A 12,055-nucleotide genomic window follows, 5' to 3' on the forward strand; every position below is an offset into this window, starting at 1 on the left:
GCTGGCATTGCAGGGTGGGAGGGCTCAGGGCATCCACAATCTTTTTTAGGGGACACAACATTTCACCAAACCTCCTCAACCAGACCTCTCTCTCCGGTCCCCGCTCACTTTCTGCTATAGTGTTTCCATGTTGCACACCACGTGTGCTGTCTGCTAGTTGTTCTGCTCTGCTTCGGACCCCACTCACCTGCTGCTTCACACTGCACACCAGATATGACATCTGCACCAGACACTCCCAGAATATATACACACGAACTGGAAGTGAGTGCAGATGACGTCTTACTGGTTTGCTTTCTGGTTTCCCAGTGCATCCTGGGATATCTCATACCTGCAATACCTCCAAAACAAAGCAAAGCTAAAGCTACATAAAAGCCTCTCAAAAGGTGCAGGTGCTGTAAGCGAGCCTTGTCATAGACTTCTATGGAGGCTTTGGAGAAGCTTTGAAGCAAAAAGAAAGTGACATGGGGGGATCATTTTTGAAACAAAGCAATCACAACGTGTGACCAGAACTGTAAGGTGACCATTATTCTTAATGACAGGAACTTTGATTGGCATTCAGAATGCTATTAAAAAAAGTGTGTCCAATGTCACATTTTGAAGCAAGTGTAAAGGTGCATTGGAAACCAATTCATTTCAATGGGCTGCCCTAGTGCAATGCACAGCACTGTGTGACATAACGCACGTGCATCAATAACGCATTGTAAAAATGTACACGGGCCCCAAAAGCCATTTATTAGTTACAAAACAGAAATAAAATGACATCCATTCCACGACAATTTTCTGTTACATCAGTAACGCTCAGTGGAGTTTTTTATTGCGTTGTTCGTCGCATAACTGACAGTGGCCTTGTCTCGTGATCTGCACCCCCCCCCCCCCCCCCCACACACACACACACCTCGCACCCTCTTCAATGTGCAAAGTTCAAATTCCGTTCTGAAGAGGAAAACAGGAATGACAGAGAGAGGAGGAGGACCTGTCACTGGGACATGGCATGCTGGGAGGCTTTGCCACCGCAGGGTAAGGTGACGTCAGCCGTCTGCCTAGATATTACTAACTGATCATTGTGACTTCATCTTCCCTGCTACCCAGTGATCTCCACAGTTATCATATCCAGCATACTGCATGCTTAATCGGCCAGCACTCTTCCCTTGTAGCACTGGGGTTATGGGTTCAACTGCACTGACTGCATGGCGTTTGTTCTCCCTCTAGTTGCTCAGTGTTCTCTGTAAGCACTAAGGTTGACCAGGGTAGAAGACGGTAATTCTATCTCTACCAATAAAGGCAGAGGAGGGCAAATGCTGGACCACATTCCCGCACACAGTCAACCTCATTGACACCGACCACCCACCTGTCCAGATTCCTCTGTCATCCACAATCTTTTTTAGGGGACACAACATTTCACCAAACCTCCTCAACCAGACCCATAAATCGTCGGGGCGGTATAGACTCATTCCTTGTCAGGATAGTCACATTCTTAATCAAGGGCTGACGTGAGACAAGTTTGGGGTCAAGCCCCTTCCAGTCCGGCTGGCCCCTATATACATGCTCACACCACTCCCAAAACAGATCCAGCGATTCTGGATGCACAAATGATAAATCATACTCATAGGAACCAGCCGGACCGATAAGCGCATAAATATCCTCCGCCTTAAATCCCATGGCTAGGATCTTATCTACAACCACCCTCCTGATAGGTGGAATACCTCCTCCTTCCCACCTGAGCTGTACCACATTCCTGCGTTTAATGGAAGAAGGTGCGTTAGGTGAAAGTCGCACAGCTGGCTCCCTTCCACCACCAGTAGCATGACTTTGTCCCGACACAGTTTTAGCATAACTCCTAACTGGGACAGATGACACATTGGTTGCATTGGAATATTAACTGGCTGCATAGAAACCTCTGAAATCTGGTTTGGTATATTACCCACCACTTGATTCTCCCTCCTCCCCTCCAGCACAACAGCCCCGCTCACCATAGTCTCAGAAGTACAACAGTTACCAGCAGTCCCATCATCAAGTAAAGTCTTCTGTTTAGAAAAAACACCAGCTGTTTCAGCATTCATACGGCCCTCCTGCTCTGCAGTTTCAATGTTCATGCGACATTCCTGCTCTGCAGTTTCAATGTTCATGTGACATTCCTGCTCTGCACTGTTAGTGTCCAAGTGGGACTCCTCACAGCCAGAAGAAACTTATCTGTCTGGATAAACGCCATCTCTTCCTGCATTCCCATGATCTTCATCTGATGAGTTGGTGCCACTCAAGAGAGATTCCTTTTCTGTAATGACCTGCAGCAATCCGCCATTTCCCTCAACCTCCTCCTGAGATGACCCAGGCTGCTGGGGAGGAAGGGGGACAGATACTGATTCAGACATGACAGATCCTGAGACAGGGGTAGTACCAGGGCCACCATGTGAAGTTACTTCCTTACCCCCCATCCATAATGTCGCCATTGCTGTGGCATCCACCCTCTGGCTGGTACTGGCACAGGCACTTTCTTTCATCTTTTGCACTCTCCTCATTCCTACACTTTTCTCTGAACACACCACTGCTCTCCTTCAGAGAGGCGACCGACTTCTCCTACTTTTTCAATGCCTCCTCTAGAGACTTCAGCTTGGAGACTTCCCTCTTACTGTTTCCAGACTTACTGTGCAGGGTTTTCTTTTTCCTGAGATCGTCTTTCATGACAGCAAGTTTCTGTTCCTCCTTAGCAATGCGGCAAAGTCTATTCACCACTTTATCCTGGAAGACTGGTAAGGACTCCTCTTGCATAGGGACAGGCCCAGGATCCATTGCAACTTGAGCACATGGAGTAGGCCTCAGTGCCTCTGGAGAGCCTCCACCTTCGTCTCCCCCCATCCACTGCATAGTGGTTGGGGGAGAAGCCTGCAGGACAGGCCCAGGGTTGATGTTTCCTCCAACTGAGAGCAAAGCAGAGTGAGCCAACAGCACCTTGCAAAACAGCACCACCTGGTGGAGAAGCTCCTCTGGTGCAGAGACTGATGTGACTGGCTCAGTGTTCTCTTTACAGCACTGTGGTGTATGTCAGAGCTATATAAATGTATAACAATAATAGTGTGTGACTGTTGGGGGACATTAGAGTGTAAGCTCCTCAGGTACAAGGACTGATGCGACTGGCTCAGTGTTCTCTTTACAGCACTGCGGTATATGTCAGAGTTATAAAATAGTATTTAACCACTTCAATACAGGGCACTTATACACCCTCCTGCCCAGGCCAATTTTCAGCTTTCAGCACTGTCGCAGTTTGAATGACAATTACGCAGTCATGCTACACTTTACCCAAATGAAATTTTTATCATTTTGTTCCCACAAATAGAGCTTTCTTTTGGTGGTATTTGATCACCTCTGCGTTTTTTATTTTTTGCTAAACAAATAAAAAAGACCGAAAATTTTTAAAAAATAAAAGTATTGCTTTTGTTTCTGTTAAAAAAATTTGTAAATAAGTAAGTTTTCTCTTTCACTGATGGGCACTGATACGGCAGCACCGATGAGGTGGCACCAATGAGCGTGCACTGATAATGGGCACTTATATGTGGCACTGGTAGGCGGCACTGATGGGTGGCACTGATATGCAGCACTGATGGGCATTGATAGGCGGCACTGATGGGCACTCATGGGTGGCACTGGTTGGCACTGATGGGCACTGATAGGCGATACTGATGGGCACTGAATCGGCTCTACTCTACTCGCGTCTGTCAGACGCGAGTGAGGAAAACCCGATCACCAGCTCTTCCTATTTACATCGTGATCGGCTGTGATTGGACAAGGCTGATCACGTGGTGAAGAGTCTCCGTCAGAGACTCTGTACCTAGATCGGAGTTGCGGTGTGTCAGACTGACACAACGAAACAACGATCGCCGCGATGCACGCCCCCGGGGGCGCGCAGCGGCTCAATATCCTGATCACGTCATATGACGTCCGGTCAGGATATTGAAACCACTTTGCCGCCGTCATTTTGCGATATGGCGGGCGGCAAGTGGTTAAAATAATAATATTATAATACAAAAAAATTATATTATATTATGTATAAAAATATTAGTGTAAAGATGGTGGGACATTAGAGTGTAAGCTCCTCTGGTGCAGAGAGAGATCTATGTACAGTACTGCGGTATATGTCAGCGCTATATATGATAAAACAATAATAGTGTGTGGCGGCGGTGGGATGGAAATTGTGACCTGTGACTACAGTAACACTTATAACGACAATTCATTAGCACATCCTCCACCCTCCGGCGTCAGGTCAGAGGTAGGACCCATGTTTAGCACCTCGGGGAAAGGTTGGCTCCCTGATGGGAATTCAGTGAAGTAGCTGTGTGAATGGTTGCTCTAGTGACAGCAGAAGTGTACACAATGGGTACACAGCATGGGGTGCACCTCTCCGCCCATGAATGTAGAAGATCCTGTTTTGCGCTCCTCTCCGGCAGGCGCGCCGCTGCGGGTTTGTCAACAAAGAGTCTGAGGGACGATGTGGGTCAGATGACAGTCATCAGCATCCGTGAAAGGCACCAGACTGTGTATAGCTGAGCCGCCTCCACCGCGCCGCTCTACAGAACACGCACCTCTAATCGGGCCAAGGTTCACGTCATTCGGTTCAACTGCCACAACCAAAACACTGGATGATGAGGATTCTTGCTGTGAAGTTCTCAACTCACTGCCGCACAAAGAAGCCTGGTGATTGGATAATAGGCCGGCAGTAGAAGACCAGTTCACATAAAGTTGATGTTTCAGTTATAGGTGGAATCTAGTGGGCGAGCCATCAATTGCCTTCATATATACTATAAAACATATACCATACTATGCTATATTATAAAAAGCAGAGACATCACCCTACCGACAAAGTGCCGTATAGTCAAAGCTATGGTTTTCCCTGTAGTAACCTATGGATGTGAAAGTTGGACCATAAGGAAGGCTGAATGCCAAAGACTTGATGCTTTTGAACTATAGTGTTGGAGAAGACTCTTGAAAGTCCCTTGGACAGCAAGAAGGTCAGTCCTGAAGGAAATCGACCCTGAATATTCACTGGAAGGACACATCCTGAAGCTGAAACTCAAATACTTTGGCCACCTAATGTGAGGAGAGGACTATTTGGAAAAGACCCTGATGCTGGGAAACATGGAAGGAAAAAGGAGAAGAGGAGGACAGAACACAAGATGGATAGCTAGCACCATCCACACAACGAGTATGAAGTTAAGCAAGCTTCGAGAGGCAGTGGAGGACAGAAAAGCCTGGAGTACTATGGTCCATGAGGTCACTAACTTCACGACTAAACAACTAACCAACAACAACATACTATATTACCAAAAGTATTGGGACGCCTGCCTTTACACGCACATGATCTTTAATGGCATCCCACTCTTAGTCCGTAGGGTTCAATATTGAGTTGGCCCACCCTTTGCATCTATAACAGCTTCACCTCTTCTGGGAAGGCTGTCCACAAGGTTTAGGAGTGTGTCTATGGAAATGTTCCACCCTTCTTCCATTTGTGAGGTCAGCCACTGATGTTGGACGAGAAGGCCTGGCTTTTAGTCTCCACTCTAACTCATCCCAAAGGTGTTCTTTCGAGTTGAGGTCAAGACTCTGTGCAGGCCAGTCAAGTTCCTCCCTCTCAAACTCGCTCATCCATGTCTTTATGGACCTTGCTTGCTTTTTGGTAATATAGTGTATCAGTGAGATCTTTCCATCATACACCTGTCCTTGACGGGCCTCAGGGTGCTCTCAACTCCGGCTATTGTGTAAACTACTTTTAAAAATAGAGTTAGAACCCCCTCAGTTTATAAACTTAAAGTGGACCTGTCATTAAATTATATTATATTATATTTTTCATTATATTATATATTATATATTATATTATATTTTTTTATGATATTATATTATATATTTTTTAATTATATATTTTTTTTATTATATTATATTATTTTTTTTTTACTATATTTTTTTAAATTATATTATTTTATATTATATGATAGTATATTATATTTTTTCATATTATTTTGTTATATGATATTATATGATATTTTTTTATATAATATTTTTTCATCTTACATGTACCATGCTCAGTAATATGTCAGTGTAACCCTTCCAGGTATTTATTACCTCTCACAGAGCTTACAGTACTCCCCCTAACAATCATCTGCTTTTCTCTCCAGAACGACGGTACCCTCTTTATTCAGGCATTACCCAGGGTCACTATTTACTTCCAGGACTGAGATATCCCGGCTCAGAGATGACAAAATCATGGAAATCCTGATGCCTATACAGCACCTGGCTGTGCTCACAAATGTCTGACACAGATCAGCCCCTGTTGTAGCCTTTCACCTTGCTACAATGTTGCAATTTACAGTCTGAGTGATCACTTTGGGGGAGAGGGAAACTGAGGAAATTCTTCCTCCTGCCTGCAGCAGGCTGACAGCAAAAAAAAAAATAAAAAACTGACAAGGATTTTAACCCTTCCTGTTTTATCAAAAGCTAAATAATAATAATAATAATAATAATAATAATGAAAAAGGGGGATTTAACCCTTCCTGTTCTGTCAAAAGTGAAATAAATAAATAAAAAAAATAAATTTTTTGGCCATATGTACACATTATCAGTGTTATTATTATTAGTAGTAACAATAATAATAATTATATAAATACATAGGGAAGACAGTAAAGGGAAAAAACCCTTAACGACAATACAGGACTTTACAGGCTGTGTAATTATGATTGAGGTAACACAATTAAATTTAAAACAAGCTTTATTACATACAATATGTATAATAAAAGAGATCACAGGTCACAGTGACCAAACAAATGATCCATTAAAAGATACAACCATGATAAAACAACAATCAGGTGTTGAACAACTAGATGTAGTTGATGTTCACAGTGTAATTTGTTCCAACGCGTTTCGCCGATCATATCGGCTTCATCTGAAAATATTATTTGACAATACATCACCACATAATTCAGCACATGATACACCGTATACAGACATCACCGTTGGAGTATAACAACAGCTTACCATCTATGAATATTGCCAAATTTGTGTGTCCCCTGCAGTTTAAAAGGGGCGACCCATAAATCGCAAACCAACCCCCCATCTAGGCCAGTAGTAATATATGTAAAATAATAATACGATAACAATGGTAATAATAAAATAAATACATAAAATAATAATATAAGAATGATAATGATGATAATAATTATAAGTACTAAAACAATAATATAATAACAATAATAATGATAATAATAATTATATAAATAAATAAAATACGTTTTTTTAACCCTATCTGTTCTGTCAAAAAGCGAAATAAAATGTTTTGGCCACGTGTACACATAATTCTTCTTCTTATTATTATTATTATTGTTGTTAAGAATAATAATAATATAAAAACATAAAATCATAATACAAGAATGATCATGGTGATAATAATGAGTACATAAAATAATAATATAATAACAATACTAATGATAATAATAATTATATGAATACATAAAATAAGGGGTTTTAACCCTTTCTGTTCAAAAAGCTAAATAAAATGTTTTGGCCATGTGTACATATTATTATTATTATTATTATGAATAATAATACAGTAAAGCCTTGGTTTGAGAGCATTTTGCAAGACAAGCAACATTTTTAAATAAATTTTGACTTGATATAGAAGCGATGTCTTGATATACAAGTAGCGTCATGTCACAACTGAGTATAAAAGAGAAGAGAGGCGCCTCTAAGTGTAGCATTATGGTTACATTTAATAAAGGTACAACATTTAGAAACATATTGCTACACTTAGAGGCGCCCCTCTTCTCTTTTATACTCTGGAGCTCCTGCTGGATTGTGCTTCTAATCCCCTTGCGGAGGCTTCCGTTTGTGGATGGAACATTTTATACATAGGCGTGCGCACAGGGCGCGCCAGGTGTGCCTGGGCACACCCTAATCACCCTGTGCTGCGCAGATTCCTCCTCCTGCTGCTTGGCTACAGAGAAAGGGACTGGGGAATCTCGGCCCTCGGAATTCTAAGGAATAAAAAAAATATATAACAAAATATTGTAAAAAAAAAAAATATTATTGAAAAAAACTATTAAAAATAAAATTGTAATAATAAAAAAAAATTAAACTAGTGACACTGTTCACCTGATACTGTCCATTGCCCTACTGCACTATATATATATATATATATATATATATATATATATATATATATATATATATATATATATATATATATATTTATTTATAAATATTTACTTACTTTTACTAATAAAAACAATAACAATGAAAAAAATAGTAATATAAACACATAAAAATATAATAATAATAATACATTAAATAATAACAAAATAACAATGGTGATTTTTTTAAATTAAAAAAAAAAAATTATATATATATATATATATATATATATATATATATATATATATATATATATATATATATATATATATATATATATATATAATTTTTTTTTTTTTTATATATATATTTACTTACTTTTACTAATAAGAACAATAACAATAAAAATAAAAATAATAATAATATAAACACATAAAATAATAATAATAATAATAATACATTAAATAATAACAAAATAACAATGATGATTTTTTATATTTATATTTATTTATTTTTTATATATATTTACTTACTTTTACTAATAAAAACAATAAAAATAAAAATAATAATAATATAAACACATAAAATAATAATAATAATAATACATATGTATATTTTGGCCCGTGTGTATGAACCCTCCACCTACCCACATGCACCTGGCAGTTACGCTCTGATCACACCTGTAGGCTTCTAGAACACACACGCTGCAAAAACGCATATATTAACATTGTGGTGGTGCGGTGCCATGAATTATTAACGGCCCCCCCGTGGCACGGTAATGCACTACTATGCGTTGTGGTGTGCACATTTTTTTTTGTGCCTTTTAGTTTGTAGGGAGGCAATGCATATGAGTAAGTGGCCCTAACACAACGCATGTTAATGAGCTAAATAACGCACGCCAACACGCTTTGTGTTAACACGCTACAGAAGTGTGATCCTGACCTTCGAGTCCCAGAGACATAATAGAAAAGTGGGATTTTTCGCAGTAGAGGATGTATTCTGTCTCTGGTGATATTTGACGCATGTGGCCATATTATATACGAATATCTCTCAGCGAATGAAAATAAAAAGATTTTTTTTTTTTTCAAAAACTGCAAAATCACCCTTGTGAGAGCCGCCATGGCGCTGCCATCCGGAATCCTGAGCACACCGATTTTCCGCACTGAATATGAAGCGTCCTGTTCTGCCTTCGGGAAGGATGGGGGTGGGGGGTGATGCTGAATCCATGATGACCCAGAAAACTCCAACATCGCATGGCTGGTCCCCCCGGGGAATGGAGCGGCGGTATTTAAAATTGCATTAGATTTGAAAGTAGCATTCTGGAGGGCTGCCTTCTGCCCGCTACCGTTTATGTACACTATTACCGCCACTCATCGGATGCTGCGCTTCGCCATCCATTTTTCATGAGCGCCGACCTGTGCATATATAGAAAAAAAATTAAAGGGGAATTCCTTTATTTTTAAATATATAAAAAATTAAGTTGTATGAATGGCCGGCGTCGGCCTATAAATTATTTCCTTTTTTTTGTGCGGCTGATGCTGTGCAGAGTAGAAAAGCCTCAGCTTGCTCCATCCAAGCCACACCCCCAACATGTTGCGTCCTGCTCTGGGGGGCACCAGATAAAAGCAGCTTCAGCTCCTTCCATCCAAGCCACACCCCCAATGCGTTGTGTCCTGCCCTGGGGCACCAGATAAAAGCAGCCTCAGCTCGCTCTAACCAAGCCCCACCCCCAATGCGTTACATCCTGCCCCCGGGCACCAGATAAAAGCAGCCCCGGTTACTCTTTCCAAGCCACACCCCCCACGCATTACGTCCTGCCCCAGAGCACCAGATAATAGCAGCGTCAGCTCGCTCCATCCAAGTCACACCCCCCACGTGTTATTTCCTGCCCCGGGGCACCAAATAGAAGCAGCCTCAGCTCCCTCCATCCAAGTCACACCCCAAACGTGTTACGTCCTTCCCCGGGGCACCAGATAAAAGCAGCCTCAGCTCACTCCATCCAAGCTATACCCTGAATGTATTGCATCCTGCCCCGGGGCACCAGATAAAAGCAGCCTCAGCTCGCTCCATCCAGGCCACACCCCCAACGCATTGCGTCCTGACCCGGGGCACCAAATAAAAGCAGCATCTGCTCGCTTAATTTAAGTCACACCCCAACGTGTTACGTCCTGCCCCAGGGCACAAGATAAAAGCAGCCTCACCTCGTTTCATCCAAGCCACACCCCCAATGCATTGTGTTCTGCCCCGGGGCACCAGATAAAAGCAGCTTCAGCTCGCTCCATCCAAGCCATACCCCCAAGGCTTTGCAACCTGCCCCAGGGCACCATAATAAAAGCAGCCTCAGCTCGCCCTGGGGCAGGATGCAACGCGTTGGGGGTGTGGCTTGGATGGACCAAGCTGAGGCTGCTTTTATTTTGTGATTTCATGACATGGAATGGTGTGCTGGTCCCGGAATATCTCTTCACCTCTGTGGTGTATCTTGTGTCAAGACGGACCCACTCCTAGCCTGCACCCTTGCAGTGACTTCCACCCTATAGGACTATGGTTGCCTGAGCGGGGCCCTAAACTACATTCATGGCTAATGCTGTGCTATCAGTTTCCCCCCATGCTACCCTGGAGGAGTAACACCATCTCCCTGTTGGAATACCTTGGATTAGGCGAATAATTTGTTCCAGAAGAATGCTTGTAATCCAAAGCACTCGTATATCAAAGCGAGTTTCCCCATAGAAAATAATGGAAACTCAGATAATCCGTTCCACAGCCACTGCTTGTCTATGCAGTACCGCATGTGGCCAGAGGTGCGGGGGTGCCGAAGACACTCGGAGAAGCTCGGAAATACTTGGAGACACTCAGCAACCCAGTGTCTACAAGTGGTCTCCGAGCGTCTCTGAGCATCACCAGCGCCCCCCGCACCTCTGGCCAAATGCGGTACTGCACACCCCAGAGGCTTGAATCCTGCTCGTCTTGCGAGACAACACTCGCAAACCGAGTCAGGATTTTTTTTTTAAATAGCTCGTATTGCGAAATGCTCGTAAACCATGTTACTCACAACCCGAAGTTCCACTATATTTCTCATAGCTTCATCTCCTGTCCTGCTCTCTAAGTACCACCCATGAGGAACTGTGTCATGAACCCTGCCACTTGATGCTAACCTGTTTAGTTCCGCTCCCACCCTCCCTATCCCTTTAAAGCCTTAGAATATCCTAAAATATCTAGAATGAATTACAAGCTGACACTTCTTCTTGGCCTTTAACTTCTCTTTTATGTAGTATACATTTCCGCTGCCTTTCAGATTTTTATCTTGCAGCTGGTGTGCAGGAAGTGACTACAATATTTTCCTGCTGAAGAACGCATTTATCAGTCCATATTTGAAAAAAATTCTGCTGAAATTTCTTGAAATCTGCTAATTTAGTTGGCACACACTAGTTGAAAGCTATCATCAGGCTCGCAAGAAGGCTGTTCTGTAAGCTGATGGCTGAGGAGGGCTTAGGTGGGTTTCCAGGAGAGGGGACTGTGGGGGTTCCTCAGTGTGACGATGGTTATTGGTGGTCCAAAGAGGTAGGCGGAGCAGTGACACAGAGTCTGGAATATTGTTACTGTCATATGCTTAATGCTATAAAAGCTCAATATATACTATGCATACAGTAAATATACTGTAAATATACATTTGAGCTGTATATTAGGTGTTTGGCTAGAGTCGCCCTTTAATAGCATTAAGCCTGCCTTAGCGGTAACTGACACTGTCTAGCGGCATTGCTCACTGGATTCTTTATGGCAGAGTCAAACAATCTTGTTCAGCCACAACTGGGACTAAAGGTCACGGCACAAACCAATGTAAACATTGATCGTAGTAAATGTTTACCTGGTTATGCCACATATAGCATGAGCTAAAAACAGATATATGGATTGACACCAAGGCCACTTCTCATTGTACACACACCACCAA

General features: G+C 42.2%; 1 protein-coding gene across 1 annotated transcript in view; it reads left to right on the plus strand.

Moving 5' to 3' along the window:
* The window catches only part of NR1I3 (nuclear receptor subfamily 1 group I member 3), a 52,278-nt gene that overhangs the window by 15,070 nt on the left and 25,153 nt on the right, over positions 1-12,055 (plus strand). The window lies entirely within an intron of this gene.

Source organism: Aquarana catesbeiana, linkage group LG13 (assembly GCF_042186555.1).
Source record: "Aquarana catesbeiana isolate 2022-GZ linkage group LG13, ASM4218655v1, whole genome shotgun sequence".
Classification (NCBI taxonomy): domain Eukaryota; kingdom Metazoa; phylum Chordata; class Amphibia; order Anura; family Ranidae; genus Aquarana; species Aquarana catesbeiana.